This window comes from Heterocephalus glaber, unplaced genomic scaffold (genome assembly GCF_053883595.1).
Source record: "Heterocephalus glaber isolate CG9 unplaced genomic scaffold, H.glaber_assembly_v1.0 deba00001444, whole genome shotgun sequence".
Classification (NCBI taxonomy): domain Eukaryota; kingdom Metazoa; phylum Chordata; class Mammalia; order Rodentia; family Bathyergidae; genus Heterocephalus; species Heterocephalus glaber.
In genome coordinates, this window is record NW_028258297.1 from 11,543,603 (window position 1) to 11,570,992 (window position 27,390).

At 44.2% G+C, this 27,390-nt stretch overlaps 2 pseudogenes across 1 annotated transcript; both read left to right on the forward strand.

Annotated features, from left to right (window-relative positions):
* The first annotated feature begins 182 nt into the window (after positions 1–182).
* LOC101725002 (apolipoprotein L3-like) lies at positions 183–25,867 on the forward strand (annotated as a pseudogene). The gene is made up of 8 exons (XR_015452315.1): positions 183–3,437; positions 4,210–4,301; positions 4,960–5,176; positions 5,483–5,599; positions 15,233–15,310; positions 15,731–15,841; positions 21,418–21,544; positions 24,976–25,867. The product of XR_015452315.1 is annotated as an apolipoprotein L3-like (transcript).
* LOC110349399 (beclin 1-associated autophagy-related key regulator-like) lies at positions 15,848–21,411 on the forward strand (annotated as a pseudogene).
* Positions 25,868–27,390: the final 1,523 nt, after the last annotated feature.

A 27,390-nucleotide genomic window follows, 5' to 3' on the forward strand; every position in this document is an offset into this window, starting at 1 on the left:
AGACTATGTTATGAGGAACCGTGTTCTTGCCAAGTCAGATGTTTATTATGATGAACGTTCTGTAACCCCGAGAAACAAAGAAGCCCATGAGGGTGGGGAATTTCCAAAGAACTAGAGAACAGGGAAGCAGGTGTCTCTGGATAAGGGTCATGATTAATGACCAAACTCACCAAGTGTATAAAAGAAAGGTGAAAAATAAACTTGGGTGCTCGGTCTCTGGGAGCCCTCCCGACTCTATCTCTTTGTCTTTATTTTTCTTCATCCTCACTCCCCCATTCAGGTACTGTTCGACAGGTGATGGCGGGCTCCGTCATGGGTGGCGCCCGAACAGGTACATGAATACGGGGGAATCAAGTGAAGGACACCGCGGATCGTGAGCTCGGATAAGTAAATTAAGGGCGGTGAATACACTCGGGAGTAACAAGATGGGAATTGGTAATAGCCGGCTGCTTTTTGTACATATGCTTAAAAATATGCTTCTGTCTCGTGGAGCAAAGGTAGGGCATCAACAATTATGTAATTTTTTAGAATCTGTAGAAAAAGTTTGTCCTTGGTTCCCTGAAGAAAGCACAGTAGATTTAGAAGTATGGAATAAGGTGGGAAAGCGACTTCAGGACTATTACGATGGTCGTGGACCCACTAAAGTCCCTATCGATGCTTTTAGTTTATGGGCTTTAATTAGAGATAGTTTGGATCCTCGGCATGAGAGAGAGAGAGGGTTGAAGGACCCTCCTCAAGTCCTTCCTCAGAGGAGCCTGACAAGGCTGGTGTTCCTGAGCTTGTCCCTCCGTCTCCTATAGAAAGTGAAACTGAGCCATCTGCTCCGCCAGTGTATGCTGACGCAGAGCCTGCATTAAGGAAGGGTCTTCTTCCAGATGAGGGTCCCTTAGATCCGGGAGATGCTGATGATTTGGAAGAAGAGGCTGCTAGATATAACAATGAGGACTGGCCCTCCCTCCCTATCGTAGCCGTGGCCAGGAAAACCGGAAAATCCAGCCAACCAGCAAATGAGGACGTGACCGAAAAGATTACTAGGTTAGAAAAGACATTGGAGTTTCTTTGCCAGCAGTGGCAGACAGGCTTAAAGGTGGAAGAGGAGGGCCAGAAGGCTCAGGGCGAGGGAGGAATAGTTCCTAGTATAATTGCTGGTCTTGATCCCCCACCGGTTGCAGCTCCAAGATTAATAATAAAGAAAACTGACCCTCTTATAGCCATGATCAAACATCCCCCAGGACCCAGACCTTTGTCTGTCAATTCTCGGTCTCTGTTGCCACTGCAAACTGCCCTGCAACATGCAGTTGACAGAGGGGAAGATACCCAGGGCTAATAATAATTATAGGTTTATGGTAAAAAATTTAAAAAGGGGGGGACAACTTCAAAATGCTCTTTTTATATTTACAGGTATAAAAGCACTTTTGTTCCTTCTGATTCTAATCTCAAGAGATCTCTGTTAATTGACTATTCCAAAGGTTTTGTCCAGTCATACAATTATAAATCTAATAATCATAAAGAGGATATTATAATTCAATTTGGCCAAATATATTTGAGTGCACTCTAATTTTATAAATTGTCTTTTATGTTTGTCTGTTGTCTGTACAGTTGAGCTCAATTTTTTTTCCTTTTTCTTCTTTTTCTCTTTTCCTTTTCACCTTTCAAAGAAAAAAAAAAAAGATATTCACCTATTGTTAAATTGGCTTACAGATAAATGTTATTAAATTAAAGGCATGCCCTCCTTCCCAGGTTGCTAATTGGTCAAAGTTTCACTGAGATTTATTTTATAAAACTAGTGTGTATTGTTACCTACATACAATAATCATATTACATTAAACAGTTGTAAAATAAAAAGATATATATATATATATTCATATTATTTGTTCGTCAAAGTAAATAGAGACTATGGGGACTCCCTTTGATGAATAAAGAAGTGGCCACCCAGAAAATAATTATTCTGGTCTTAATTCACTAAAGGGACCCCCTAGTAAATTTCATAATCTTGTGGGAGACAGACTACAATAAACATTGTCTCAATATGTTATTATAAATTGGTTATATTGGTTATCCTTAAAGTTTAAATTCTAAATATGTTACTGATGGGTCTTCCAATGGTATTACAGCATATGTTATTCAGGAAAGCCACAGATTGTTCATACAGCCCCCGCCTCCGCTCAGATTGTTGAGCTTTGTGCCGTCGCTACGGTGTTTGAACTTTTGGCCCATTATTCTTTCAATTTGTATACAGATAGTCATTATATTGTTAAAGCTTTACAGGTGCTTGAAACAGTTGCTTATATTGATGCTGCCAATAATCAAATACAGGAGCTCTTTGCTCAAATACAATGGTGCATACACGCCCGGACCTGTCCTTGTTATGTGGGTCACATTAGGGCTCATTCTGGACTTCCCGGACCCCTGGCGAAGGGAAATGATCTTGCAGATCAGGCTACATGGCTGGTAGCTTTCAGTCAATTAGAATTAGCTCAGCAGCCTCACTCTCTACATCATCAAAATAGCCAAAGCTTAAGAAAACAATTCCATATAACTCGAGAAGCTGCTCGACAAGTAGTTAAGCAATGTTCTGCCTGTCCTACACACCATTCTGTCCCTCATTATGGGGTAAATCCCCGTGGCCTTAAACCTAATCAGCTATGGCAAATGGATATTACCCATATTGCTGAATTTGGAAAACAAATACATACATGTAAGTATTGATACCTTTTCAGGATTTATTGTGGCCACTGCACAAACTGGAGAAGCTACAAAACATGCAATAGCCCATTGCTTAAAATGCTCTGCCACAATTGGAGTCCCTACCATTCTTAAAACTGACAATGGCACAGGATATACTAGTAAAGCTTTTCAAATCTTTTGCAGACAGATGGGTATCACCCATAAAACAGGTATTCCTTATAACCCACAAGGCCAAGGGATTGTGGAAAGAGCCCATGGTGCTCTAAAAAAATCAATTGCACAAAATAAAAAAGGGGGAGTTATACCCTTTATCCCCACAAAATTATTTACATCATGCTCTCTTCACCTTGAACTTTCTGATTGTGGATGCTCATGGAATGACTGCAGCAGAACGGCTGTGGCATCCTAAAACTAAATCATCATATGCTCAAGTGAGGTGGAAAGATCCCCTCACGGGTGTATGGAATGGCCCCGACCCGGTATTAATATGGGGACGAGGGCATGTTTGTGTTTTTCCACAGGACGCTGAAGGTGCCAGGTGGCCGCCTGAAAGATTGGTCCATTTCGCGGGGAATTCTCCTGCCCCTCAGGATGATTCTGACAACTGTCCTGCTGATGAATCTAATGATGATGCTTAATGGGGAAGTTTATTGGACTTATGTACCTGATCCACCTGTGGCAGCCCCTGACAAGAACGAGGTTCGATCGTTCAACTATACGGGATCACTGGAGTCCATCTACATCTACCTGTGAGTATGGAGACCACTGCAATGCTCCAATAAGACTATTCCATGAAAGAGACGTGTGGCGGATGCCCCTGTGAGATATAATATTACTGGACTTGATACTTATGTTTTGGACTGGTCTAAATCTCAGGATTATGCCTCTACCCAGATGTATAATTCTCTCTTTCCTAGTCCCCCATAGTTAAGTGCAATGGCACTCTCTATAGGGTTATGGTGGAGTGACAAAGGATATGCTCAAACATATATTTGGAAATTGGCTGCAGCCTTAGATGAGGCTAAGGCCCAATCTGAAAATTCTTATCATCCCAAAAGAAATGTCATTGCATGTGTAATGCGCTCTTATATATTGCTTGTAGAAAATATTAGTCTTCAGATAGGTAATGATTATTATGATGTAATTTGCTTTAATTGTCAAATAAGTAATTGTGTCACCCGGACAGAAAATCAGGTGATGGTTTTGCAAATGTGTCCTTAGATTTAGTACAGCTTCATAAGGATATTATAGATCTCCAAAATGCAGAACCCCTAAAATTTGATGCAGCCCAGGCTGCACAGGATTTTATTGAACAAATTAGAAAAGTTCTGCCATCTACATCTGCATTTACACGGTAACTCATTTCTATAGTAATCATTGGAGGAGGGCTACTTCTTAGATGCATGATCTTTCCAGTGCTACTACAGATGTTTATGCATTCTTTGATGAGGATGGCTGGAAGTATTCATGATCCACAATTACATGCTACACCACCTAAGCCTAAGGTGTTATCCCCTGCAGAGGCTGGTAGTCAATGACGGGTAAGAGGAGTACAGAAAATCACCAACCTAAGACAGAGCGAGAATACCGTGACATTCTTGACTCGATGACGGGTAAGGGATTTCTTTATATTCCTCGCCTAAGACAGGCACAGTCTATCTGCGTGATCAAGGGACCTTGATCATAATATATAAAACAGGGGGAGATGTGGAGAGCAGTGTTAGCCATAGAGACTCCATTTTAATCTTACCCTCCATTATAAAGAGCAAGGAGACTATGTTATGAGGAACCGCGTTCTTGCCAAGTCAGATGTTTATTATGATGAACGTTCTGTAACCCCGAGAAACAAAGAAGCCCATGAGGGTGGGGAATTTCCAAAGAACTAGAGAACAGGGAAGCAGGTGTCTCTGGATAAGGGTCATGATTAATGACCAAACTCACCAAATGTATAAAAGAAAGGTGAAAAGTAAACTTGGGTGCTCGGTCTCTGGGAGCCCTCCCGACTCTATCTCTTTGTCTTTATTTTTCTTCATCCTCACTCCCCCATTCAGGTACTGTTCGACAGGTGATGGTGGGCTCCGTCATCATAATATCTCAGAGGCATTTGCCTAAGATGTAACAGCCCCCAATGGAATGATGAGGATGGACTGTAGTGTTCAACCTCACTCACAGAAACTTCTGAGCCAGTCAGAGAAACCCCACAGCATTCCACTTAAATGAGCTATTGCCATGTTGTAAATCAAAGATGTGGGCATTGAGTCTCCTCTTAAGGTACCACAGAAGCAGACCAGAGGGCAGTGGACTCTGCTGGTGGTCATGCTGAGGGATCTCAGAGGAAGCCATGTGTGAGATTTCCAGGTGGTGAAGCAGGTGATCATGCCAGAAGAACCTTCATAAGCTACTGTCTAGAAGTGGTGTAGATATGACATCCTAACAAGAGCAGAACAAGCATACAAGCTGATGCTGATGGGGGACATGGGTGAGGCAGGTGTGCTGGGACAGGGGGGCCCAAGAGAGAGGGTGTTCACCTCCATGCCCTAGTGATGAATGGAGTACTGTGTGGAGGGTCCCACACTCCATGTGGCAGGGATTTCTTCTTGAAGACCACAGGTGATCCCCCAGCTGAGGTGGGCTAGCCAAAGTAGGACCTGGAATGAGAGATAGGAGGTGGCTCTGTTCAGTGGGTAAACAAGGAGGGTGCGGTGAGGTTAGCACTTAGCCAGCTGTGTTTGGGGTGTGTGATCATGAGCTGTTCATAATTAATGACATTCTGTTTTTCTTTTTGGGGTATCAGAATATATCCAGCCTCTGGAGGACACCTCTGGTCATTACTTGGCCTACACTTGTGACTGGGTTGACAGAGCTCAAGACAGTTGGGTCGAGTCCAAACACAGCCAGGGAAAATTTCTTGGTAAGTTGGGAACTTCCCATCCCTAACCCTCACAGGCTGTCTGTCAGTGCAGGATTATTGTCTCTACTTGAAAGATGAGCTCTGAGAAGCTGGGGCACCATTCCTCGGTCAACTGGCATGGAGGTGGATTTGTACCCAAGGCTATGTCTGCTCCACTCCTCTGTGCCCTTAACAGAAGTGGCTGGGAACCACTCAGAGGGACTCACAAAGCTTTTCCAGGCAGTTGCCAAGTTGCTTTCTACAAGCCAGGAGATGCTGAGAGAAGGTAGATGTTTGTGTGGCCACCATTTTGAAAAATTTGAACAAACCAACAGAAGTGTAGGAAGGCTAGGGTCCCAGAAGTCACCTGTCTTTGTGACCTATTCACTCTGAGGCTGGCTCTAGGATGCTGCTGCTGAGGGCCCATGGGCAAGTTTTTCTCTTGAGTGCAAGGAGCCAGGGATTGCCTTCCCCACCCTGTGTCTGAGCATCTACTCTGTCAGGCCCTGTGGAGAAACTGAGGCCCTAAGAGGGGACTGATTTATCTAAGGTTCCAGGATGCAACTGGGAAGATATTTGGCAGGTCAGTGTATCCCGGCCTTCACTTGTGCATCAGCTCAGCCCGTGGGGAAAGGAAGAAGAGGCAGATGCTGTCCTGCTTATGAGGATGAAATGGTGTCCATACTCGGAGCCTCAGAGGGGGAAATTACAGAATGGTGCCCAAGGACGGACTCAGTGTTGTGATTGTACAGTCCTAGGCCACACTGTGAGTTCTTCAGGTGAACCTCTGTGTTTATGGAAGCTGAGACAATCCTAGCAACTCTTCTCTTTTAAAATCCTATGATTTGGTTCAATCCCAGAGTCAGAGGACCACTTCTGGCTGCCACTCTGCCCGCCAAGAACTGTGTGACTCTGGGCAATTTATTTTCCCTCCCTAGGCCTCTGTTCTCTCACCTGATAGATGGAGAAAGGATTTCCAGCCTTTCTGACCCCCCAGCAGGCTGCTCCCCACCCCTAGGGTGAAGGTGTATGAGGAGAGGGGACAGCAGACATTGTGACCACAGAGGCTACAGGGAAAGCAGGGAACAGGAAGCCTCTGCTGGCTTTTTATGTCAGATGACGATCTATGGACTGGAGCATGGATTGAGCTGCCAGATGCCAGAATTACTATTTTGGTAAAAGTTGTGTTGAATTTCATTTTAAATGGTGCCAAGAAGGTTTAAAAAATCCTTGCATATGGCAACACACTGTCACGCACAGACACACACACACACACACACACACACACACACACTTGCTGTTCAGGCTCAGCTCCATGGAGATAGTGATTTCAGCCTCTGTCTTTAGACCTCCAAGAGCATTTTAGTTTATGCTGCTTCTCTCTCTGTCCCAATCCATTTAAGCATGGCACAAGATCTCTTCTATTTTTGGACTCTGCTTTCTATTGCCTTATGGTTGGACAGGTAGTTATTGCCCTCCATTTTGGTAGTAAAAGCAAAGCCAATCTGCATACCATGTTCACACCCTTACAAACATTTTCCCTTGCACATTTGAATTTCTGTTGTTTGTTACAGAAAGACCTGGGCAGAGTAAAGGGCTGCACCTGAGCCATATTTCATATTTCGGCAGAAAAAGATCCATGGAACCTTCCATAACCCCATGGAGGGGAAGGTGGGGAAGACATTCCAGGAAAGCCCTGGGGTCTTGGAATGTAGATCATGGGCATGAACAGGGACTTGATTCAAGGTGAACGGGATGAAGGGGAGGTGAGTGGGCTAGAGAAGCTACAGCAGGGAGTAGGGCCTGGGTTCTGGATTCAGGGGCTTGAACTTGACCTGCTTAGGCCATTAATGGCTCCTTAAGAGGAGATTATCTTAACACCTTCTTTCCTGGGTAAGCTTGGTGTCTGCAGCCACTGGCAGGGAGAATCACTGCTCAGCATCTATTCTCCGCTCCCTGGGGAGAGCTGAGGCCACAACTGATTGGGAAGAGATTATATCCTCTGTGCAGGTGTTCAAGGGAAAGGCTGGGCAGGTGCCACCTAGGCTTCCTGCTAACATCTCCCTTCTCTTCCCACCAATCTCCTTTCGGGGGTCGAGCAGCCAGTAGGCTCATCCTAGGAAGACTCACTGTGTACCAGTCAGGCAGAAGGGAGCACTTCCTACATGAGCAAATGGCTGAGACAAGGGTCAGAGGGAGATGAAGAGAGACAAGGAAGGAGGAGACCCAAAGGGCAGACTACTTAAAAATGTGTGGAGTTCGTCAAGACCCTGGTCTTTCTGCCTCCCCACCCTTCTGGTCTGATTTGGCTCATGATCCTCATGTCTCATTATGTCAAAGCATTGTGTATCATTTTAAGCAGGAGGAGGGCAGAAGGGGCAGCCTGCTCTCCTGTCTTCTTCCTCACTTTTCTTTTTTTTTCTTCCTGAAATTCTTTTATTGGTACATTTTAGGTATACAATACTTGTACATTTGTCATTGGGTGCTTGTACCTGTATATGATGTATCTTGGTTCTTATTTTTTCCCCATTCCCTGATCCTCCCTTCACCCCCTCTGCCCTTCCCTATTTACATACTTCGTTTTCATTTTTTTTTCTTTCTCATAATTTTTCCTTTCCCTTCTTCCCTTTCCCTATCTCCTCCCATTACCCCTACCCCTTTGGACCTTTTCCTATTTCAAAGTATCAGTTATTAGTTATTAATCCTTTTAATCCTTATTTACACTCTCAGTTTCTCACACTAGAGAAACTATTTGGTATTTACACATGTGTGTCCTATTTATTTCACTTGAGAGTATGGCCTCAATATGCATCAATTTAGCTATAAATGACTCTAGTTTCTCATTCTTTATGGCTGAGTAGTATTCCATTTTATAAAAAAACCTCACATCTTCTTTATCCAGTTTCCACTTGATGGGCACTTGGGCTGTTTCCAAGCGTTAGCTATTACAAACTGTGCTTCTATAAACATGGATACATATATATATATATATATATATATCTGTGGTATGATTCTTTTAATTCTTTTGGGAAAATATCCAGCAGGGGAATAGCTGGGTCAAATGGGACCTCCAGCCCTAGTTCTTTGAGATATCTCCATACTGATTTCCATAGTGGTTGCACCAGTCTGCACTCTCAGCAAAAATGGAGAAGGTTCCTTTCTCCCCACACCCCTGCCAGCATTTGTTATTGGTTGATTTCTTGAGAGTAGCCATTCTTTCTGGGGTGAGGTGGAATCTCAGTGTTGTTTTCATCTGCATTTCTCTAATGACCAGTGATGTTGAACATTTTTTCATGTTTATTTGCTGCTTTTACTTCTTTGTCTGAGAAATGTCTGTTCATTCCAGATGCCCATTTTTGAATTGGGTCTTTGAATTTGGGGGGTCTGATTTTTTTCAGTTCTTTATATATTCTAGATAGTAGCCCTTTGTCTGAGTTACAGCTGCTAAAAATTTTTTCCCACATTGTAGGTCGTCTGTTAGCTCTGTTGGTGGTTTCTCTTTCAGTGAAGCTTTTTAATAAGATGAAATCCCAATTGACTCTTTCTGCTAGTTCCCGTGCTATTGAGGTTTTGTTCATAAAGTCTTTTCCTATGCCAATATCTTCAAGAGTTCTACCTAAATTATCTTCCAGCAAGTTTAGTGTTTCTGTCTTAATATTTAGATCTTTAATCCACTTTGATCTTAGTTTAGTGCATAGTGATAGATATGGGTCTAGTTTTAATCTCTGACAGGTTGAAATCCAGTTTTTCCAACACCATTTATTAAATAGGTTATCTTTCCTCCAATGAGGGTGGTTGGCTCCTCTGTCAAAGATGAGGTGGCTGAGTATGTCTGAAGTTGTTTCTGCATCTTCTAATCTATTCCACTGATCCTTGGGTCTGTTTCTTTTGCCAGTACCATGGTGTTTTTATCACAGTAGCTTTGTAGTATAGATTCAGGTTGGGTATTGTGATACTCCCAGCCATGTCTCTGTTGCCCAGAATTGTTTTTGCTATTCTAGGTCTCTTCTGGTTCCAAATAAATGTTTGGATTGTTTTCTCTAGTTCTGTGAAGTATATTGTTGGAATTTCAATCAGCATTGCATTAAATATATATAGCAGTTTAGGAAGTATGGCCATTTTCACTATATTGATTCTTCCTACCCAGGAACAATGGATGTCTTTCCATTTTCTTATATCCTCCTCGATCTCCTGTTTCAGGGTGCTGTAGTTTTCAATGTGGAGGTCTTTTGCTTCCTTTGTTAGATTGACTCCTAGATATTTCATTTTTGGGGGTGCTATTGTAAAAGGAATTGTTTCTCAAATTTCTCTCTCAGTGAGTCTGCTATTTGTGTATAAGAAGGCTATTGTTTTTTGAGTGTTGACCTTATATCCAGCTACTCTACTGAATCTGTCAATTAAGTCTAGAAGTGTTTTGGTAGAGTTTTTTGGGTCTTCTATGTAAAGTATCATATCAACAGCAAATAATGACAGTTTAACTTCTTCCTTTCCTATCTTTATTCCTTTTATTTCTTTCTCTTTTCTAATTGCTGTGGCTAATGTTTCCAGAACTATATTGAACAGGAGTGGTGATAGTGGGCATGCTTGTCTTGTTCCTGAGTTTAGCTTGAAAGTTTTCAGTTTTTGATCATTTAGTATGATGTTGGCTGTTGGTTTTTCATAGATAGCCTTAATCAGGTTGAGATAAAGACCTTCTGTTCCAATTTTCTGTAGCATTTTTATCATGAATGGATGTTGGATTTTGTCGAATGCCTTTTCTGCATCTATTGAGATGATCATATGGTTTTCATCCTTGACTCTGTTAATATAGTGTATTACATTTATTGATTTGCAAATGTTGAACCATCCTTGCATCCCTGCGATAAATCCGACTTGGTCAGGGTGTATGATCTTCTTGATGACCCTCTGTATTCTGTTTGTCACTATCTTGGTGAGGATTTTTGCATCTATGTTTATTAGGGAGATTGGTCTGTAGTTCTCTTTTAGGGTTGGGTCTTTCCCTGGTTTTGGAATCAAAGTAACACTTGCTTCCAGGAATGAGTTTGGAAGCCTTGCTTCCCTTTCAATTTCCTTGATGAGTTTAAAGAGTAATGGCATTAGTTCTTCTTTAAATGTCTTGTACAATTCAGCAGTGAAGCCATCAGGACCTGGGCTTTTCTTTGTTGGTAAATATTTTATTATATTTTCAATTTCACTCATTGTAATTGGGGTGTTTAGAATTTCTATATCTTCTTCATTTAACTTTGGCAATTCATATGTATCTAGGAATCTGTCCATTTCTTCTGTGTTTTCCATTTTATTAGAGTACAGGTTCTCGAAGTATACATTTATTTACATTTATCATTGGGTACTTGTAACTGTACACGATGTATCTTGGTTCTTATTTTTTCCCCATTACCTATGCACCTTTCACCCCCTCCACCCTTCCCTATTTACAAAGACTTTGTTTCCATTTTCTCCTTACATTCCCCATTTTTCTTCAGAAGCTGCTCCAAGTTTTGGCTTTGTGTGTTGTTGGTTTCACCAGAATCACACAGTCCCTGTGTTACTGCACCCACATCTGGAAGCTCATCCCATGGCAGAACCAGTGTCTGAGAGAGGAATGTTAGGGAGGAAGAAAGATTTTATTCAGTGGCCAATTAATGGAGAAGAGGGAGCTTTGATGGTAAATCAACTTCTGAATGGCATGAGAGGCAGAGAGTCACAGATAGATAAAGACCAGAAATAATGAGGAAAAAACATGGGTAAATATTCTCTTTCTGAACATATATAGAGACGCTTTAGGAACTCATGTGCACGCACTTTTTCTTATTTTGTATTCTGATGTTTCTAGGTGGCTGCTAGATGTCCTCAGCCTGAAGAAGAAATCAGGCTAAGAAAGCCTTGTGTAATTAACCCTGGATTTTAATTCAGGACAAAATGTTTCCCAAATGATCAACTTGTCTATATGTAGTCCTGAGTTGAATCTAAGCCAAAGGATAAATCAGTAAAAGAAACAGACTCAGTATCAGGGCAGAGATGTCAAGCAGTTTTGTCTTGTTTCAGTAAACCACTGAATATCTGTAGGCTTAGAGAAAAAGCCAGTACTTACAATACAAGAAGTCTGCAAGTCCCTCACAAGTAACCTGGGCAACCACTGTTTTCTTAACCCATGCAGTAGAGGTGTTATCTGCAGGGAAGCCAGTGGGAAGCTGACACTGCATCCCCCACCTCTGTGACTCAATCAAGTTACTGGTTTTTCTATCAACAAAGAACAACCAAAGCTTCGGGTTTGTTTAGGTTTATCCTTGATAACAAATGTTAGCTGCAAGTCAACCCAGGTGCCAGGTATGTACCTGTATGTCTCCTGCCCACTACAAGAGGCAGTGAAGGAGGATGGAGTGGAATGTCGCCTTTTATGTCTGGTATCTGGGTCCATAGGACCCACTGTGCAGTTGAGATAAGGACGGAGGGCAAATGTCAGCACCTGGAGGTGGATCTGCACAGGAATGGCCAGAGCTGCTGTTGCCTAGAGGAGAAAGGGCCAGTGGGGAGCCATCGCCATCTTGAGGTCAGAATGAAGATAAAGCTACACTTGGTCAAAGGTAACAATCATGCTGTGTAGCCAACACTATCTCAGAATGTTTCTTTGGCTGCTAGAAATTTATGAGGAACACAGGTTAATTTATGGAGAACAGAGGTTTATTTAGTTCATGGCTATGGAAGCTGTGGAGTCTAAGTGCATGGCATCAGTGTGGCTTCAGCTACTTGCTTTATCAAAAGCTGTCCAGGGGCATCACATGCTGAGATGGAGCAACCAGGAGTCAGTTGTGGTCTCTCCTCTTGTGAATCCATGAGTCCAACCAAGAGGACCCCACTCTCATGGCCTCATCTAATTCTAATTAGCTCCCAAAGGCCCCCTCCAAATACCAGCAACATCGGGATTTGGGGACTAAGATTCTAAGGCAAGCTATTTAGAGGTACATTCACACCACAGCTGAGGGGCCTTGGTACTTTGTGAGTGGCCCAGAGACCTGGGTCTGTCTGTGCTTAGATAAAATTGGGAAGTGGCCTTGCCCTGTGCCATTTTCTCGGGGTCTCAGGGCAACCTTGCCTGAGTCGATATTCTCTGAGATTATTGCTATCCAATCATAGAGTGACAGCCTGGCTTAGAGTCCAGGCCAGCTTGCCCATGTCTAGGGCTGCTGTTGTTCTTTCTCAACACTCACAGACAGATGCATAAATCATCAGAAGAGAAAATGCCTATAGATCACCTTCTTATTAAAATCCAGTACCTACTGACATTCTCTACTGTACAAACTATTCTTATTATCACTACCGTTTTTAACCTTTTTGGATCTCTTGTCTGTATTCATTTGTTCAACTCTTCTCTTTTTAGTGTCATATTGATCTTGTGGCTCAAACACTCATCGTGGCCTGATTAAATATAATCAGACTGAGCCTTATCAATTACTACCATTCTACTGAAGTAGTTAGGGCTGATTCACAGCTGCCTATTTGAACACTGCTGCACACACCCTGGACAACAAACTTGCTCTCTGGAACAGCAGGTATCACAGGCCCAGGAATCTCAGTTCCTTCCAATGGAGAATATGCCCAGAGATCACTATGTGAGGAACAATTAACTTCTAGAAAACAGATCTGCCCGTAGGGAGAATTTACTCTGATCTTACAGTTTAGCAGCAGGCTATGTCCCCAGCCCTGCTTTAGTCTTACAGAGCTCAGATTCATCAACCAGTTTAGCAGGTTTCTCCTAAACTGACATTTGTCACATCAGGACTCAGGCTCCATTCTTCCTAGCATTTGTTCAAACTCCTTTTGTTATCCTTAATGTGTATCAAAAAGAATGCTTTATTGTGGTTCAAGTCATTCACTCCTAAAAAGTAGCATCTAATTTCTTAGAATGAGAAAAAAATGGAAGTAGAATGTGCATGTCATTAAGGAAAATCAATTACTACGGAGGACTCTGCTCATACCTGTCTCAAGGAAAAGCAGCTTCTTTTTACATTGGCCTTTTCTTTAGAAAATAAGTAGTGCATGCAGGTGTGTGTGTGGCTTTGCCTCAGCAACCATTCTTGGCCATGGGCCTGCTCTCCTCTTCTCTACACGGCAGCTCCTGCGCTCTACATGACTCAGTTATCCCTTCTCCATCCAGTTCTGTCTTCCAAACATTCGCTGAAGTCTTGGATCTGCCATTGGCCTCCTTCCACATCTCACTGGCACCAGGGTGAGGAGAGCTACTGTGGGTTCCTGAGTGGGACCCAGTCTTCATCACTACTAGATTTCTGACCCAGAATGAGTCCTTAAACATCTGTCTTTCATTTCACTCATCTGTAAAGAAAGACATGAATGCTGGACCCTTGAAAGTTCATTGGAAAAATACTGTGTTATTATTCCTAAAGTCTGAGAGCACATACTGAGGGGGAGTGAGACTCACCAAGGTCAGTCACTGTTTCACATCTATAGGGGCATGGACCAGCATTGTTTGAATCTATGTCGGAGTAATGGATAAACGCCTTTATGTATTCACAAATAAGAACTGCACATAATTTACATTTGTTTTCCTCAGACTCTCCCAAGGTAAGAGAATCACAAGAACTTAAGGAAACCCTCTTTATATAAAAACTTTAATTTTTTAAAAAGAAGTGCCTAACAACTGGCCAGACTGAAAGAAAGACAGTGTTATATACTGCACATATATAAATGTTGATATCTTCTGACACAGATGTTCTACCTCCAGAAATACCTTAGGGAAATAATCTCAAATGCAGGCTAGGTCTTACACTAGGGCATATTCATGCGCTGTCATCTACATAAATGAATAGAAAGAACCTAAGTTTCAGTAGTTAGGGGAGGACAGCAGAAGACACTAGGCAGCCCAAGCAGGGCCAGGGTCTGGCAGGACTCCAGTTCCTCCTGGGTTGAATGATCCACAGAAGCAAAGAGGAGCTTGCTTTAGTAATCATGAGAAGGGACACAAGAACATTTATGAAGAGAGGGACTTGGATAGAGTCAAAGTGCAAGGGTCATTGACAATCAACACATATATGAGTAAGTATTCTGTGAACTTAGGAGAGTAGAGCAGAGTCAGCAGAAACATGAGATTTGGATGAAAAAGATTTGGGTTCAAGCCTGGTCCCAGCACTCCTGAGGGTGGGCATTTTACCTGATGTTCAGGGTGGCTCCTTCTGCTTGGAAATGTCAGGCACAAGGCACACTCACACCATGGAGTATATGATCACGCAGAGAGGGGTGTGTAAGGAACCTGTAAGGAACCACAGACACTCAACACTAGACACTGTTGTTAGTGAACACAAATGTTGCCAGACCCTTCCTGCCCACCTGCTCCTCTGTGTATGGATTTAATGGTTCCTACGTGGCTGAGTCTTCATCCCATTGTCTCCCCTCTGGACACTTACAGCGCACAAACCCTCTGCCTTGGCTGAGGTGAAGGCAGATGAAGCTGGAACAGGATGACTGCATTTCTTCAAATAGCCTTCACAGGGCCCACTGGACAAGAACACACTTGGTGAAGTCCATTTGGGTCATTCTGCACTGAGAGGGCAGCGTGGAAGACCTGGCCCCTGGCTTCTGATTGTTATTGCCCTCGCTGTCCCTGTTCTACTCCATAATTTGTTTCCTTCTTTCTTCCAGCCTGGACACCCTGTAAGCCATAGGAAAAACCTCTCGGAGACAACATTGTCATCACCATGGCCAGCGCAGGTTCCACAGGTATTTACTCTTCTTTGGTTATTTCTTACACATGAAATAGAACTGAGGTGGCTCTTTTGAGGCCAAGGAAGCTTGCAGATGAGTCAGGGATGGGCAGGGGGCCCAGGAATCTCCCTGTGGAGTCTGTGGACCATCCCTTTTGGACCCTCTCCTTAAGGGCAGAGTCTAGGCCCTCCCATCCTCCCTGCCCTACCTGTTAGTCAAGGCTTCTGTTGGGGTGAAGCTGCTCCAAAGAGTAGAGGACAGGTAGGGAGAGAAGGGGGAGAAAGGTGCACAAGAGGCAGTGATATAAGAAAGGGAGGTGACAGGGAACTGGGATAGCCTCTTGCCTGTCACTTGGGCTCTGGTCCTGACTGACCCTGGGGCGCTACCAATAGAGAGACCACTTCCTCCAATTCCTTCCCTGTGGGGACTCAATAGTCCTGAGTGACTCAGAAGGAAGACGGACCCAGTATGCTACTGAGCCGGACCCCTGTGTGAACTTTGCCGACTCCTTCTCTGTGACATGGAGCTCCTCACTGCACCTGTCAAGTGAGAACAATATCTCCCATGGCTTTCTGAAGATCATCTGTACCTTTCCATGTGGGTGAGACCTGACCAGTGCCTTCACCTCCTGGGTCTTCTGTGGGTGTAGTTCTTTCCCCTCACTGGAAATCTGTTAGTTCCAGGTGAATCTTCTGCCTCCTCATCCTCAACTCACCCTGAAGCTGTGTGAGGACACCTGGGCTGCACTGCCAGTGATGGCACCTGCTTCCCGGGTGTGACTTCCTCAGGCAGGGAAGAACTCCTACTATCTCAAGGGAAAGAAAAATTGGAAACTGAAACAAAAACAAAACAACACCCCCAATCAACACTTCCTTCCTTCAGTCTATTCCTGAATTCTTCATCAGCCCTGGAGAGCAAATTGTGCTGTCAGTAGTCAGGGTGAAGAATAAAGGAGCGAGGGAGGGTTGGAAGCCAGGGGCTCCCCACAGGCCTGGCATCTTGAGGCAGAGCTGTGGTTCTTTCATTGCTTGACATAAACTTGCCTTTGTTTAGTAAATGTGCCAGCCTGGGTCCTGGGTGCCCTGAGCCACCAGGCCTCTGAGACTTATAGAGATCAAAGGGATCAGCGCAGAGAGTCCAGCTGCCCCTTCACCAGCCACCTGGAAGTTCGTCTTAGAGTCTCTGTGATTAGCAGGAGTCCTCTTCCATCACAACTTCCTTCAACAGTGTGGACTTTAAAGCCCTCATGTATATTGTAACATAAAATACAGAAATCACTTGTAGTTTTGAGGTTTAAGGAGATTTTAAAATCTGGGGTCAAGCAATTGTTGTGGAAGTTGGTCTCACTCTTCTGGGCTCACTCAGTCCTCCTTCCTCACCCAGTCAGTGCTGGGACTACACCCATGTGCCACCACCTCTAGCTAGGGATTTTTAAAACATGGGGCTTGAACCCAATCCCAACATACTGGTAGTGAGTTAGTTTGGATTCAGATCCTAAGCTCTCTGCTTCCTGGATGTGGCCAGTCATCCCTCCTCTTTCAGTTTCACTTTCTTCTTTGAAAAGATAACAATGACTCTCTTGTGTTCACATAGTAGGAAATATACTCTATATCATGTCCTAGTCCACACAGGAATTCATGTTGGCTCCCAGTCCCTTATCTGCAATTCCATACCCCCTACCTCCATAGAAACTGCAGTTTTGGGGTATTCAGGGCAGAAACTCTGCCCTCTCTGCTGGCCTGAGATTATTTACAACCTTACTCCATTTATGTCATTTAATGTGAATATCCATTTGCTTCACTCTCAAAAGAACAATGGGGCTGACTACCAGGATTGGTAAGTAATACACTGTATTTGATTTGTACAAATCTTTATAAAAGATTAAAAATTTTATTAATGGTGTATTTCAAAAGAGCTATTAAGATAATCTTTAATTTTATCAACCCAAAGAAAATGATAAAAATTTGAGGGGATGAAGTACCAGTTCCCTTGAAAAATCACCCTGTACCTCATACATTAGTTAAAAATATTTTCAAAATGTGAAAAGAGGTTAAAAATTCTGAATTTCTAAACATATCTTGGATAATAAGGACATATATAATGACATATGTATAATGACATATATATATATTTTATAACGCTGCTCTTGATCTAAACAAACTTCAGAACCCACCGATGGGTTCAATTCACATTTTGAGACAATGGCACCATGGTTAACTCGTAATACATTCTTGGGAGATGAAAACAACTTTCTCAATTGGGAGATGAACAGTTTACTTTCTGACAGTTCTATGCAGAAAACAATTTGTGTTTTTAAAAAATCCATTTCTCCAGACCATCATGGGCTCTCCCAGTGGGAAGGCAGCGCTGGCGCCCGACGCCCCTGGTTGTGGGCCCCGGCCACTGGCACCGGACCTGGTGGCCTTTGGACGATGCAGAAGGGCTGTACGTGGCGGCCGAGCGTGTCCGCTGTGCGTATCGCCCTCCGGCTGCTGACTTGCGCCAAGTGCGTCCGTCCAGAGCGGCCATTTCCTCTACTTCGACGGTGCGACCCGGAGAGGTTTATTGACAAGAAGGAAAGGTTAAACCGACTTAAGAGCAAGCGAGAAGAATTTCAAAAGGATATTTAAAGCTATGGAAGGAAAATGGATAACAGATTAATTGAGATGGAAAAATAATGTCCTGCAAGATGAGGATTGAACAACTGAAACAAACAATATGTAAAGGAAACGAAGAAATGAAGAAAAATTCAGAAGGTCTTCTCCAAACCAAGGAAAAGAACCAGAAGCTTTATAGTCGAGCACAATGGCATCGAGAGAAAAAAGAGAAGAGTCAGAGGCACAATCGAAAACTTGGTGACCTGGTAGAAAAAGAAACTCTTGACAAGAAGTCATTACGAGCATCTTGCAGACCTTCGGTGAGCCCACATTCTAGAGCTCACCTCTGTCATCTTTCCAATCGAGGAAGTAAAGACCAGGGTGAGAAACCCTGCAGATGGGTCTTCAGAGAGCGACGATGTACCTCTCGGGGCAGTGGGTCTGTGATGACCACAATGCGGACACCAGCATCGGCATCACGGGGCCCTGGATGAGCCTGCTGAACGCTGGGGACCACTCTGCCGACTACAGCTGGGTGGAAGAGGAGAAAACAATGCAGGCCGGGCCTGACATGGAGCGTAATAGCCCCGCCCACGCCATCAGTGCTGCGCTGTGCTACGCCGCTCGGCTGGTCAACGTTTTGTCTCACACGCTCGATGTCAATCTTTCTAAAAAGCTGTGCAACAGTGAATTTTGTGGCGAAAATCTCAGCAAACAGAAGTTTAGTCGAGCAGTCAAGAAACTGAACGCAAATATCCTTCACCCTTGTTTTTCTCAGCATGTAAATTTGGATCAGTCACAACCACTGCACACCGTCGGGAATCTCATGTACCTGGTCAGCTCAAGCTCAGGGCACCTGAGCAGGGCAGGATCCTTTGAAGTGTGAGCAGACCTTGAGGAGTCCATGGAATTTGTAGATCCTGGAGTCGCTGGAGAATCGATGAGAGTGGAGATGAGCACATCAGCGATGAGGAAACTGACTGGGAGAACCTGCCAAGCAAACCCTCGGTTTTGGGACATCCCTTCCCAGCCTGTGGAAATCTCCCAGAGCCAGAGCTCCCAGGTGTCCCCAGCTATCTCAAGCAACAGTGCGGGGGGATGATCTCCTCTGCTGCAGCCTCAGTGGCCTCCTGGTTCAAAGCTTACACTGGACACCATTAAAGCTTACGCATGGACTGAACACATACCAAGTCTGCAGCAAGAAAGCTCTCCCTAGTAAAATTTGTTTGATTAGTTAAGGTAGTGCTTGGAGACAAAAAAGATTGTTTATTTTCAGCAGGGAGACAAGCAGTTTGTTTTTTGTTAGTTTGTTTGTTTTTTAGTATGGGGATTGAACTCAGGACCTTGCTCTTGCAAGGCAGGCACTGGAACCACTGAGCTAAATCCCCAGCAAGACAAGCGGCTTTGCTTGCCAGGTGGCCTATGATTGTGACCCACGTGCTGATGGTAATAGAACAAAGGGTGTGGAGAGCCATCTGCCCACACCAGCACTGGTGGGAGAAGGGCCTGCGTGTGGCCAGTTCCATGAAGGAAGACATGCTCTGGACTCTTCTGGGTCCCAGGTGCCATAGACCCAGGTCAGTGTCGTCTTTGTGATGCTGACACTAAGTTCTAGAGGTTGGATGAATCACAGGAAGTGATTCTTAACGACTTGGAAAACAGTAACTGTTTTTCTGCCATCTTTTTTTTTTTTTTTTTTGTAGAAAAGCAGCCGGCAATTTGAAAATTTTCATTTATTTTGTCTTTAGAATATTATGCTTGGGAGGGGGTAGTTTTTGTTGTGCCAAGCGAGCCGATAAATCACCAAACACTGGGACCAATGACAAAGTTAAACTGAAAGGAGCTTATTCACACGCATGGACTCCACTCCCTAAGCGAAGTGAAGTCCTGAACCCTAGAACAGCACAGTTTACATAGGATATTATAGCAGCTTTGCTTTTATAGATGTTATTTTAAGAAGACAAGTTCAAGGGGAGGTTAGCATGTTTTTGACTAGTTGCAAAAATATTTTTCACAGCTCAGCCGATTAGGGCACTTTACAGTGGAGGGAGGGCACCAGGCACTATCTCCTTCCAAGAAGCGATGAAGCAAGTTTACAGAAGCAGAACAAACAGTTACGAATACATCTATTTTATAAGGGAGGTGTATGAGGAGAGTTCATCTACAGGCCAAGATGGCGTTTTGTAAGATGGCATTTTGTGGGTACATCCTGGTCTCTGAGGGCAAGGAATAGTTTCAAACTCATTTTATTTGTGCTGCTCTGTTGTAACTCATCATGTTTCTGTGTTCCTCTCCAACTCCCCCCCCCCCCACACACAGAAGCTACGGTCTGTTTATCTGTAGGACACACACCCATGAGCGGAAGTCCTGGCTGCAATAATGTCCCAGAGATGTTGGCTGAACACCAACAGACTGGCTTACACTGCTGAAATATTTTTGGTTTCATTATTTTGCACTGTATCTATTCTGTGAATACTTTCAAGTAATGCATTTCAACCACTGTTTTTTCTACATTTTTTGCTGCTCATTAAAATCTTTCATGTAGGTGTGAGAACAATATGTAAACAGTAAGCTTTTTTTTAAAATTAAAAGCCATAGAACTTGTCATGTTTTCCATTTTAAAATGATTTATTGAAACAAGATAATATGAATAAAAACCCACAGCCACCAAATAGGCTGCTTTAGTCTTATGAAAGACATTTTTGTAATGGAATACAACTAACAAAAGTTTTGCACATCTGTAAATTAAGGGTGAAAAACAATATGTCACATCGGGTACAGGGGCAGGATTCACACAAGGTCTCAGGTATGATTTGGAAAGTGTATTCATTGTTGTGCTGGTAAAGAGAACTGCAGTATTCCTCGTGTTGCAGGAATTTGTCTTTGCTTTGCGACTTCCAATCCAGTTTTGAGTCACACAAATGTTTTCTAACTTTTATTGTATTATTGCAATGAATCTTTGAACAGTGAAAAAAAATTCATGTCTCAGGAAATCACCATACTATTTCCATGCCTGGTAAAACACAGCTGTGATCTATCAGACTTAGTCAGGAGGCTGAGGCAGGAGCTGCTCAAGTTCAAGACTAGCCTGGACAATGTAGCAAGACACTACCTCAAAATAAAGTAACAAAAGACTAAGGATGTGGCTCAGTGATAGAACAATACCTTGGCATGTATGGGGCTCTGTCTTCCATTCCCAATACCACAAGAACAAAAACAAAGAAGCCACAGCACCTCCTTGGTGAATAGCTCTCTGAGGCTGCCAGCACAAGTTCGTGGCTTAAGCAGAGCCCTCACTTAGCATGCATTATGCTACATGTTCGTTGGCTGTGTCTCCAAACACAGTAATTGGAGGTTAGAGCTCTACCATGTGAATGTAGGGAACACAGTTCCATTTATAACACTATGAAAAGTATCCATGTGACTCCAACTCAGAAAGATGGACCTCTAACCAGCATGCACTCCATGCCATTCACACGGCACCACACTGTCTTCTAACCTTGTTCTTTTTTCTCCTCTATCTAGAAAATGAAAGCTTCATCCAGGATGTCCTTGAGTGTTTCTGGTACACAGTGAGCAGAGAGGATCTGCAGCATCTGGTGACTGAAGATGAAGCCTGGGAGATGGTCCGGGCAGAGGCAGGATTGGGCAGGTCAGCTCCATGGGGCTCCACAACAGTGCCACCCAGGTCCCTGCAGGGCTGGTGTTCTTAGTGTAGAAAACCCTCCTGGGGGCAGTGTGCTGTGGTTAGGGCTGAGGGCGTTTTGCTCAACACTCCCTGCAGGATGGTTCCTCCCTGTCATTCCCTGGCAGTGAATGGGCTCAGGTTGAGGGGAGGTGCTGCCCACAGAGGACAGGATGCCATTGGCCATCTGTTAGTTAGGGGCCCTGTGCAAGGTCCTTCACTACTTTCTGCCTTTACTTTTTCATCCATTGAGTTTTATTGTGAAAAAATAAGACAATACATAGAATGTGCTCAGTATATGACTGACTCACATTTGTTGCTCAGAGGAAGTTATTTAAAAATCAGAAGGGAAGAGACTAGGACCAGGAGTCTCCTCTCCCTTGGAGATGAGACAAGTCAGAGCAATCTAGACCTGATCAGCACATCTAGACTTGCTTTCCTAAGGATGCTTCCTTGGGCCAGGTTTCTCCCCACCTGAGGAACTGCAGAAACACAGCAGGATCCGCCTGCAGCCCAGAAAGCACTAAGGATGGAGTGAAGATGAACAGAGCTGGTGTGAGGCTGGCTGTCCTGCCAGTTCCGGGAATCCACACTTGTCCCTTGCACAGTCAGGCTGTGCTGTGTTCAATGGGAACAGCGTGGTTGGGGTCCCAAGCCAGGCAGAGTAAGGTAAGGAAGGACTAAAGCCCAAAGCTCAGTGAGGCTGCGGACCCAGCAGAGGACACGTGAGCATGGAGGGAGCCTTTCCTCCCTCTCCACCGGGATCCATCCCCGAGGTGCATAGAGAGTGGTGAGTGGGTTTCAGCTGCCACTGGGGATGCTTCTCTATCGAGAGGACCCCTCACCAAGAGGTGGGAGGGAGGCCTTAGTGATGACCTCTGAAGTGAGGACAGTTGGCTGCCAGTTGTGTGTCGTTGAGAGAGTCTGAGGACACTCCAAGTTTCTGTTACAGAGGAAGATATGTCCTATCCTAACTTGCAAATTCAGGACTTGGCAGGCTTAGGGACTTCTGATAGCTGGGTCTCAGTGCCTTGTGAGCCTTTGCACATGGCCTTGGTTGCACACAGGTGAAGTTGTCTCCGACTAAGGTGTCTTTAGAGGGCTGACATACAATAAGGCCCTGAAAGTTTGGGTGCCAAGTGTGGGTCAGGAGGCAGCAAGGTATGGGAAGTCAGGGTGCAGCAGGTCTATCACCCAGGTCTTCTGCTTCCCCTCAATTGAGGCAGCAGCCTGACCCACTGACCTTCCACTTGGAAGGGAAAAGAGCGTCAGGCATTGGAAGAAAGTAGGCAACAGGGAAAACAATCTTTTAGGTTCCCTCTGACGCTGAGGATTTATTATTCACATTCTAAGCTCCTGGCATTATCCAAACTCCAATGTCTCAGGCACAGACCAAAGACCATCTTGTTTTTGTTTTTTTTTTGGTACCGAGGATGGAACTCAGGTCCTTCCGCTTGTGAGGCAGGCGCCAGAACCACTGAGCTAAATCCCCAGCCCCATCCTTTTTTTTTTTAATTTGGCATTTGTGGGGATTGCACCCATGGCCTTCACTCTGAAATGCCTTTCTACCCTTTATTATTTGAAGAGAAAGTCTTCCTAAGTAGCTAAGTTATCCAGGCTGGGCTTGAACTTCTGATCTCTCTGCCTCCAAGTTGCAGAGTATGCAATTACAAGAATGCACCCCAACACCCAGATTTTACCTTTATTTTTGACACTATCTTCACCTCCCAGTCAAAGTCCAGGAATTTCTGAAACCTAACTCAGGTTTTCAAATTTACCAGGAGAACTTACAGAGCTCAATGAAGATGCTTATTACACAGCTATAGGCTATTACAGGGAAAGGACACGGCTTCAAATCCAACAAAGGAAGAGCTGCATAGGACTGAGCTTAGAGGGCTTGGACAATGAAGCGTCCATTCTTCTCAGGACACAGTGCACTATATTAGTTATGTGTGACAGTTCACATCAGGAATTGCCAAGCAGAAAGCTCACCCTGGGAAAGATTCCTTATTCTACTACAAGTCACAGTAGTGAGGAAGACATCATTCAGTACCGTACCACTGGGAAGAGGGTTGGGGAACAACTGTGGACAGTAAAGACAGCTGGGATTAAGAGCCAAGAAGCAGGCTAACTGTTAACAGGAACATCAGGACTACCCTTAGTTTTGTGATGGTGACTTAATGGGACTCTTCCTGAAGCAGGTCAGGGACAAATACATCAGAAGTCAGGGATGGGCACCTGGTCCGGTATCACAGTGGTAGGTTCTCACTGTCCTGACTTGGAAGGATTTGTTCTAAGCCTGGGCAATGCAAGTCCTGGAGACCCAAGATGGCCCTGGAAGGCCAATGTCAATGGCCAGGTGAGAGGATGTTCAGAAGAGCTTACGTACATTGTCGACAAGGAAGGAGTTCTTTTCAACTCCATCATCAGTGTCTGGGGTACTTTGGAGGCTGAATCACAGTCTGCCCTCATGGCTGACCTGGGGTCTCCCTCCCACACCAGAGCTCAGTGATTTTAGTGTCCACTTCCTGTGAATTTGAGAAATGTTCCCAAGTAGTCATCATTCATCACACTGGTAATAGCGAGCGTCCTTTGTGGGAAACACTTGGGACCACAGACGTATTAAGTTCTGGATTTTTTCCTGATATTTAAGTATTTGTACTTTAATAATGTAATATCACAGGGATGAGACCTAAGTCTAAATAATAAATTCATATATGTTTTTCTATATTTTATACACATACAGAGAAGGTAATACTTTTCAGTATTTTTAGCATGCCTGTATTTTCGCTGTGACCCATTCCACAAGCACATGTTGGAACTTTTACTTTTGACATCATATCAGAGATCAAAGGGTTAGGATCTTTGGATTAGGGATGCTGAACTTGTGTGGTACTGTGCCCAAAGTCCCCAGGCAAACAGAGATATTGCTAGAAGGGAGGACTTTCAGGGGCTTACAGATCACATCCTGGTAGCAGATTGCCTCCCAGCAGCTGGGGGAAAGGGAAGGCTTCTTTTCGGATAGGATTCATTCTTCACTGCACTGATATGCTCTGAACTAAGTTCCTGCCCAGGCCCACTTCTCTTTATTCCCTAAAGAATTTCCACTCCGCAAATACTAGGTAGTCACAGCATGGACTTGAGTGAGCAAATACCTTCCAGTGGAGATCATCTTGAAATGACTTTTACTCATTGCCCCATTATTGAGTAAGGACCAGAGAGCATTCAAAAGGTCCAAAATATGGTCACCATTGAAGAAAAAAGTCTCATACACCTGTACAACTCTTTCCATTGGATTTATAATTAAAATATCTGTGGTTGGCACTGGATCCAGCTTTAGCAACCATTTTTAGATAAATGAAATATCTGTCTTAATCCATTGAACTTTACCATTACAGGGCTGAGGCTGACGAGTTACATGAGGCTCTGAAGGGGCTTGCAGCTGACATGCCAGAGGTGGACAAAAAGAAGCAGCAAGAAGACCAGCAGGCTAGGAAGAGGTTTATGGAGTTGTTTCCTCAGCTTGAAACAAAGTTTAAACACGATGTAAGAAAGCTCTGAAACCTTGCAGACCAGGCTGACAAGCTACGCAAGGACTGTACCATCACCAATGTGGTGGCCAGCTCCACCAGCACTGCCTCTGGTGTCATGTCCCTCCTTGGCCTGGCTCTGGCATCCTTCACAGCAGATGCCAGTCTGGTGCTCACTGGAGCAGGGGCCGCAATTGGAGTAGCAAGTGGTGTGACAACTGTTTCCTCTACTGCGGTAGAGCAAAGCAACACATCATCACTTCAGGAAGAAGCACAAAGTTTGATTTCAGCTATCATGCAAAACCTGAAAATGTTTGTAGAAGATGTGGGTCATTTCATACCCAAAGTTTTTTCCTCAAGTGAAAACTGGGAGCAATTTCTGAAAGATACTGGGATGTCCATACATATTATCAATACACCCACGGGTGACCATGAGTTAATAGACATGATCACAGTGTTCTGAAGGCTACAGAATTTAAGTATTCCAGGCAGTAAGAAGCTGATAAGTAGTGGAATTTCTTTACTTGGGCTGAGGTTGATGAAGAGAGTCTTTGCAGGCCTTAGTAGGGCAATGACAAGAGGAGTCAAGATATTGGGTACAGCTGCTGGAGCTATCAGCGTCGGGTTCGAGATTTACAGCCTTGTTCAAGACTCAGCACACTTGCAGGAAGGGGCCAAGTCAGAACTGGGTGAAGAACTGTGGAAGGAGACTAAGGAACTGGAGAGCATATTGAAGTACCTCAACCAGACCTATCAGGATTTGCAGCTAGGGTCAGATCCTTAGCTGCCTCTCCAGAGTAGCACCAACAACAGGGAAGATGAGCTAGAAGAAAGCAGAAAGCAAGTGTGTTAAAGGGAAGGCAGGAAGCAGAGTCTGAAATAAGGGACAAGACAGAATGAGTGAATGAGGGGAATGGGAGGCAACAGTTTACTTTGGACTCGTGAATACACTGGGGCTCTGAATGGAAACAATGAAGGAAACGGGACTGGGAAAGGTCAGAAAAAATAAGGAGTTGAAAATGGGAGGAAGCCAGAATTTGAACTATTGAAAGATAAGAGAAAGAAGAGAGGCTACAGTAGAGAGCTCCACTGTCCATAGTGTGAGGTCCCAGCAGCAATAAAGCCCATCCATGCTGTTCTCTAGCCCTGTCGCTCATTGTCACAGTGAGAGAGTGAGCTCAGGGTGATGACAGAGATGGTGGTGGTGGTGGCAGTGGTTGGGGTGGTGGTGGTATAGCGGTAATGGTGGTAATGACATCAGAGAGGGGGAAGCCCTTGGCAAGTTATCCTACCTCCAAGGGGCCAGGATGCACTGAGGGATCGATGAAATTCCAGTGAAACTCCGAATGTTGTGTGGGAAGCGGTGATTGATCTGGGGGAAAGAAGTGAAACTACATTCAAGGAACAGGTTAAGGGACCTGGTGATTGTACAGATCAACCAGCTTGTGGTCAAGAGTCACAGCTCTGCTCAGGCTATTTGTTCATCTGTTGTCTGATCATGCTGATATCTCAGATCTATCTGGTTCTTCCTGTCTTTTGTTCTACAAAATACAGTTCAACAAGTATTAACCAAATACGAACTGATTGTTGTGAGAAATTTGGGTGTAAAAAATGCCAACTATCATAGCCTGAAATTGTCATGACACCAAAAAAAAAAAAAAAACAAAACAAAAACAAGGCCAAAAGATCCAGGATTACACAGAGAGTAATTTTTATTAGGGAGCTATGGATCAAAGTCTGGTAAAGGGCATCCAGAAGACAAATTAGTCCTGCAACTTGGGTCAGAGGGAGGGGCTTAGATAGAGGTCAGAACACTGACCTCATCCAAGCTGGGATGTACCTGGTTTATCTCAAGATGACATCTAACAGGTCAGGTACTTTCCTGGGACTGATAGTGGCAGGTACTGGTAGACTCTCATACCATGCCAATGGTTATGATTCTGTACAGTATGCTGGGAAACTGTGGAGATAAAAGGAGGCCATGGTAACTCAGGTACAATCATGTCAGTTACTTCTCAAGATGGCTGTGGTTAGGTCAAGTTGGTTCCCAACATGACACCCTGAGCCTTTGTTGTGCTGACTGACTGGTTTATCTGACACTAGATGCCTGACTTCCCTTCCTCATGAACTTTCTCCCAGGATGTCAGGGAGCAAGTTACCCTCTGCCTTCCTGCCTACCCACTGGGCTCTCTCCTTTCCAGCCAGTCATTTCCTTCAGAATGTGGTAGTCACCACATTCTGAAGGAATGCAGCCTCACTGGACCCCGAGGTGAAACACATTGT